At 35.5% G+C, this 6864-nt stretch overlaps 1 non-coding gene across 1 annotated transcript; it reads left to right on the top strand.

Moving 5' to 3' along the window:
• Positions 1-3642: 3642 nt before the first annotated feature.
• On the top strand, positions 3643-3750 carry LOC112724487 (small nucleolar RNA R71). The gene has a single exon (XR_003163648.1). It is a non-coding gene; the product is annotated as a small nucleolar RNA R71 (small nucleolar RNA).
• The last annotated feature ends 3114 nt before the right edge of the window (positions 3751-6864 follow it).

Genomic DNA, 6864 nt, shown 5'->3' with positions numbered 1-6864 from the left:
CTGCTTAGGTACAGATGCTGATTCCTGGCAACTGTATCAATGAGCTCTTGAGCCTCTTCAATTGTCTTTCTCATGTGGATAGATCCACCAGCTGAGTAATCTAAAGACATCTGAGCTCCCTCTGCAAGCCCATAATAGAAGATGTCTAACTGAACCCACTCTGAAAACATTTCAGAGGGGCATTTTCATAGCATCTCTCTGTATCTCTCCCAGGCATCATAAAGAGATTCCTTATCTCCTTGTTTAAAGCCTTGGATGTCCAGCCTTAGCTGTGTCATCCGTTTTGGGGGAAAGTATTGATTCAGGAATTTTTCTGTCAGCTGTTTCCATATCCTTATGCTGGCCTTAGGTTGGTTATTTAACCACCTCTTAGCCTGATCTTTTACAGCAAATAAAAACAGTAATAATCTGTAGACATCCTGATCTATTTCCTTATCATGTACTGTGTCAGCAATTTGTAAAAATTGTGCCAGAAACTCTGTAGGTTCTTCTTGTGGAAGACCGGAATACTGACAACTTTGCTGCACCATGATAATGAGCTGAGGATTCAACTCAAAGCTACTGGCTCCAATGGAGGGTATGCAGATACTGCTCCCATATGAAGCAGTAGAGGGGTTAGCATATGACCCCAGAGTCCTCCTGGACTGTTCATTTCCACTTAGATCCATGATGGAGAAAGGGAGATGATGTAAAATAAAAAATTTATTTTTATTTATTTATTTATTTATTTATTTCAAAAATGAAATAAATTAAAATAAAATAAATAAAAATAAGTGAAGATTTTCGAAAAAAATGAGGGAAGAGAAAGTGGTCAGGAAGTTTTGAAAAAGATATGATTTGGAAAAGATTTTAAATTTTTTTTTAAAAAGAAATCTGAATTTTAGAAATGAATTTCGAAAATTTGTTTTAGAAATAGAGAGAAAAGATATTTTTTTTTTGAATTTAGTGAGGAAAGAGAAAAACAATAAAATAGCACAAGATTTAAAATTTTTTTAGATCTAATGCTCCTTGTTTTCGAAAATTTTGGAGGGAAAACACCAAGGAACACCAAACTTAAAATTTTTAGGATCAAGACACAAGGAAAACTCAAGAACACTTTGAAGACTCACAAGAACACAAGAACATGAAGAAAGAACACCAAACTTAAAATTTTTAGAAAACCAAACTAAAATTTTTGAAAAACAAAGAAAAATCAACAAGAAAACACCAAACTTAGAGTTTGGCACAAGATTTATTTAAGGAGAAATTATTTTTGAAAAAGAATTTTAATAAAACTGGTGCCCAATCATCAAGAACATAAACCAACACTCTAGCCAATTGGGCAATAAATGTAACACTTATTTTGAAGAAGGTTATTTTTAACCAAGAACAATAATAAGAGACTCTAAACCAAAAAGAAAAATTTTCCTAATCTAAGCAACAAAATAAACCTTCAGTTGTTCAAACACGAACAATCCCTGGTAACGGCGCCAAAAACTTGGTGCACGAATTGTGAATCACACTTTTCACAACTCGTACCACTAACCAGCAAGTGCACTGGGTCGTCCAAGTAATACCTCACGTGAGTAAGGGTCGAATCCCACGGAGATTGTTGGTTTGAAGCAATCTATGGTTATCTTGCAATTCTTAGTCAAGAAGTCAATTGTATTTATCAGTTGAATTGCGAATAAACAAGAGAGCATGGGTTAAAGGTTACTTGTTATGCAGTAATGAAGAATATGTTGGAGTTTTGGAGATGCTTTGTCTTCTGAATCTTTGCTTTCCTCTGTCCTCTGATTCACGCACGCACGTCCTTCTATGGCAAGATGTGTGTTGGTGGATCACCGTTGTCAATGGCTACCATCCATCCTTCCAGTGAAAAGGGTCCAGGTGCGCTATCACCGCACGGCTAATCATCTGCAGGTTCTCAATCGTACCGGAATAGGATTTACTATCCTTTTGCGTCTGTCACTACGCCCAACACTCACGAGTTTGAAGCACGTCACAGTCATTCAATCCCAGAGCCCTACTCGGAATACCACAGACAAGGTTTAGACTTTCCGGACTCTCATGAATGCCGCCATCAATCTAGCTAATACCACAAAGATTCTGATTAAGAGATCCAAGAGATATTCATTCATTCTACGGTGGAACGGAAGTGGTTGTCAGGCACGCGTTCGTAGGGGAATGATGATGATTGTCACGTTCATCACATTCATGTTGAAGTGCGAATGAATATCTTAGATAGGAACACGCATGTTTGAATAGAAAACAGGAATACTTGCATTAATTCATCGAGACACAACAGAGCTCCTCACCCCCAACAATGGAGTTTAGAGACTCATGCCGTCAAAGAGTACAAAGTTCAGATCTAAAAATGTCATGAGATACAAAATAAGTCTCTAAAAGTTGTTTAAATACTAAACTAGTAGCCTAGGTTTACAAAAAGTGAGTAGACTATGACAGATGGTGCAGAGATCCACTTCTGGGGCCCACTTGGTGTGTGCTGGGCTGAGACTTAAACATTTCACGTGCTAAGGCTGTTTTGGGCATTCAACGCCAGGTTTGGATCCATTTCTGGCGTTGAACTCCAACTTCTAATACTTTTCTGGCGTTAGACGCCAGAATTGGGCAGAGAACTGGCGTTGAACGCCAGTTTACGTCGTCTATTTTTTAGCAAAGTATGAACTATTATATATTTCTGAAAAGCACTGGATGTCTACTTTCCAACGCAATTAGAAGCGCGCCATTTCGAGTTCTGTAGCTCCAGAAAATTCACTTTGAGTGCAGGGAGGTCAGAATCCAACAGCATCAGCAGTCTTTTTTCAACCTGAATCAGATTTTTGCTCAGCTGCCTCAATTTCAGCCAGAAAAATACCTGAAATTACAGAGAAACACACAACTCATAGTAAAGTCCAGAAATATGAATTTTTTCTAAAAACTAATAGAAATAAACTAGAAACTAACTAGAATATCCTAAAAACTATATGAAATTACCCCCAAAAAGCGTATAAAATATCCGCTCATCAAGGACCTTGTTTCACTCATGAAACTTACAGTGGCCTTGGACAAATCAGAGACTAAGTTTGCTAAATTAGAGGTATTTTGTTCAGAGTTCTCTGTCTGTTGCTGAGAAGATGATGGAAAAGGTTTACTACTGTTAAACCTGTTTCTTCCACCATTATTAAAGCTTTGTTGAGGCTTTTGTTGATCCTTCCATGAGAAATTTGGGTGATTACACCATGAAGGGTTATAGGTGTTTCCATAAGGTTCACCTATATAATTTACCTCTGCTATTGTAGGGTTCTCAGGATCATAAGCTTCTTCTTCAGAAGATGCCTCTTGAGTACTGTTGGATGCAGCTTGCATTCCATTCAGACTCTGAGAAATCATATTGACTTGCTGAGTCAATATTTTATTCTGAGCCAATATGGCATTCAGAGTATCAATTTCAAGAACTTCCTTCTTCTGAGGCGTCCCATTACTCACAGGATTCCTCTCAGAAGTGTACATAAACTGGTTATTAGCAACCATGTCAATGAGTTCTTGAGCTTCTGCAGGAATTTTCTTTAGCTGAATGGATCCACCTGCAGAAGTATCCAATGACATCTTAGCTAATTCAGACAGACCATCATAGAATATATCCAAGATAGTCCATTCTGAAAGCATGTCAGAAGGACACTTTTTGGTCAGTTGCTTGTATCTCTCCCAAGCTTCATAGAGGGATTCACCTTCTTTCTGTCTGAAGGTTTGAACATCCACTCTAAGCTTACTTAGCTTTTGAGGAGGAAAGAACTTGGCTAAGAAAGCCGTGACCAGCTTACCCAAGAGTTCAGGCTGTCTTTAGGTTGAGAATCCAACCATATTCTAGCTCTGTCTCTCACAGCAAAAGAGAAAAGCATGAGCCTGTAGACTTCAGGATCTACTCCATTAGTCTTAACAGTATCACAGATCTGCAAGAATTTAGTTAAGAACTGAAAGGGATCTTCAGATGAAAGTCCATGAAACTTGCAGTTTTGTTGCATCAGAGAAACAAATTGAGGTTTAAGCTCAAAATTGTTTGCTCCAATGGTAGGGATGGAGATGCTTCTTCCATGTAAATTGGAATTAGGTGCAGTAAAGTCACCAAGCATCTTCCTTGCATTATTATTATTTTCGGCTGCCATCTCCTCTTCCTGTTCGAAAATTCCTGTAAGGTTGTCTCTGGATTGTTGTATTTTAGCTTCTCTCAGTTTCTTCTTCAGAGTCCTTTCAGGTTCAGAGTCTGCTTCAACAAGAATGTTCTTGTCCTTGCTCCTGCTCATGTGAAAAAGAAGAGGACTAAAGATACCGGGGATCCTCTTTACCACAGTATAGAGGTTCCCTTGTGTGAGTAGAAGAAAAGAAGAATAAGAATGTAGAAGAGAAGAATTCGAACTCAGTGGAGAGGAAGGGGTTCGAATTTTGGGTGAAGAGAAGTGTTAGTAGATGAATAAATAAATAGAAGGAGATGAGAGAGAGGGAATTTCGAAAAATAAATTTTGAAAAAGAGTTAATGATTTTCGAAAATTAAGATAAAATTAAAATTAAAATTAAAATTGGAACAATTAATTAATTAAAAAGAATTTTTGAAAAAGAGGGAGGTATTTTCGAAAATTAGAGAGGGATAGTTAGTTAGGTAGTTTTGAAAGAGATAAGAAACAAACAAAAAGTTAATTAGTTAGTTGAAACAAATTTTGAAAATCAATTTTTAAAAGATAAGAAGATAAGAAGTTAGAAAAGATATTTGAAAAAGATATGATATGAAAAGGTATGATTAAAAAGATATGATTTTGAAAAAGATAAGATAAAAAGATATTTTTGAAAAGATATGATTGAAATTAGTTTTGAAAAAGATTTGATTTTTAAAATCACAATTAATGACTTGATTCACAAGAAATCACAAGATATGATTCTAGAACTTAAAGTTTGAATCTTTCTTAACAAGTAAGTAACAAACTTGAAATTTTTGAATCAAAACATTAATTGTTGATGATATTGTCAAAAATATGATATAAAATTAAGAAAAAGATTTTTGAAAAATATTTTTAAAATTTTCAAAAATAAATAAAAAATGAAAAAGATATGATTTTTGAAAAAGATTTTGAAAAGGATAAGATTTTTAAATTGAAAATTTGATTTGACTCATAAGAAACAACTAGATTTTAAAAATTTTTGAAAACGTCAATCCAAATTTTCGAAATTTATGAGTGAAAAAGGGAAAGATATTTTTTTTATTTTTGAATTTTTAATGATGAAAGAGAAAAACATGAAAAAGACTCATAACATAAAAATTATGAATCAAAACACACAATGCATGCAAGAACACTATGAATGTCAAGATGAACACCAAGAACACTTTGAAGATCAAGATGAACATCAAGACTTATTTTTGAAAAATTTTCAGGAAAAGAAAACATGCAAGACACCAAACTTAAAAATTGACTCAAGACTCAAACAAGAAACACAAAAATATTTTTGATTTTATGATTTTAAAAAAAAAAAAATTTTTTGGATTTTTGTATATTCTTTTCGAAAAACATATAGGAAAAAGAAAATAAGAAATTCAAAAATTTTTAATAAGAATTCCAGGAATCTTTCAATGTTGGCCTAAAGCTCCAATCCAAGGGTTAGACATGGCTTAATAGCCAGCCAAGCTTTAGAAGATACAAATCAGTCATACAATAACAAATTTGATTAGCAACAACTAGCTTGCTCTTGTAATGATGACTTGGAAGCCTCAGTCTAAATGAATTTAGACATGGCTTTACAGCCAACCAGGCTTTAACATGCTTCATGAAACTCTAGAATTCATTCTTAAAAATTCTGAAATAATTTTCGAAAACAAAGGGAAATTTTTTTTTTTGGAAGATTTTGAAAACAATTTTTTTTTGAAAATAAAATAAAAAGAAAATTACCTAATCTGAGCAACGAGATGAACCGTCAGTTGTCCAAACTCGAACAATCCCCGGCAACGGCGCAAAAAACTTGGTGCACGAAATTGTGATCCCTGGTAATGGCTCCAAAAACTTGGTGCTCTAATCTTAATTCATGATTTGTCACAACTTCGATACAACTAACCAGCAAGTGCATTGGGTCGTCCAAGTAATAAAACCTTACGTGAGTAAGGGTCGATCCCACGGAGATTGTTGGTATGAAGCAAGCTATGGTCATCTTGTAAATCTCAGTCAGGCGGATATCAAATGGTTATGGAGTTTTCGAATAATAATAATAAATAAACAGAAAATAAAGATAGAAATACTTATGTAAATCATTGGTGAGAATTTCAGATAAGCGTATAGAGATGCTTTCATTCCTCTGAACCTCTGCTTTCCTGCTGTCTTCATCCAATCATTCCTACTCCTTTCCATGGCAAGCTTTATATAGGGCATCACCGTTGTCAATGGCTACATCCCATCCTCTCTATGAAAAAGGTCCAAATGCTCTGTCACGGCACGGCTAATCATCTGGAGGTTCTCGATCATACTGGAATAGGATTCACCCTCCTTTTGCGTCTGTCACTACGCCCAGCACTCGCGAGTTTGAAGATCGTTACAGCCATCCCTTCCCAGATCCTACTCGGAATACCACAGACAAGGTTTAGACTTTCCGGACTCGGTCCCATGTATTAGATATCCAAGAGATACTCATTCTAGCTTGTTTGCATGTAGAACGGAAGTGTTTGTCAGGCACGCGTTCATAAGTGAGAATGATTATGAGCTTCACATAATCATCACATTCATCATGTTTTTGGGTGAGAATGGATATCTTAGAAGTGGAATAAGTTGAATTGAATAGAAAAACAGTAGTACTTTGTATTAAATCATGAGGAACAGCAGAGCTCCACACCTTAACCTATGGAGTGCA

This window comes from Arachis hypogaea, chromosome 11 (genome assembly GCF_003086295.3).
Source record: "Arachis hypogaea cultivar Tifrunner chromosome 11, arahy.Tifrunner.gnm2.J5K5, whole genome shotgun sequence".
Classification (NCBI taxonomy): Eukaryota; Viridiplantae; Streptophyta; class Magnoliopsida; order Fabales; family Fabaceae; genus Arachis; species Arachis hypogaea.
This window is presented reverse-complemented; position numbering and strand designations above follow the sequence as displayed.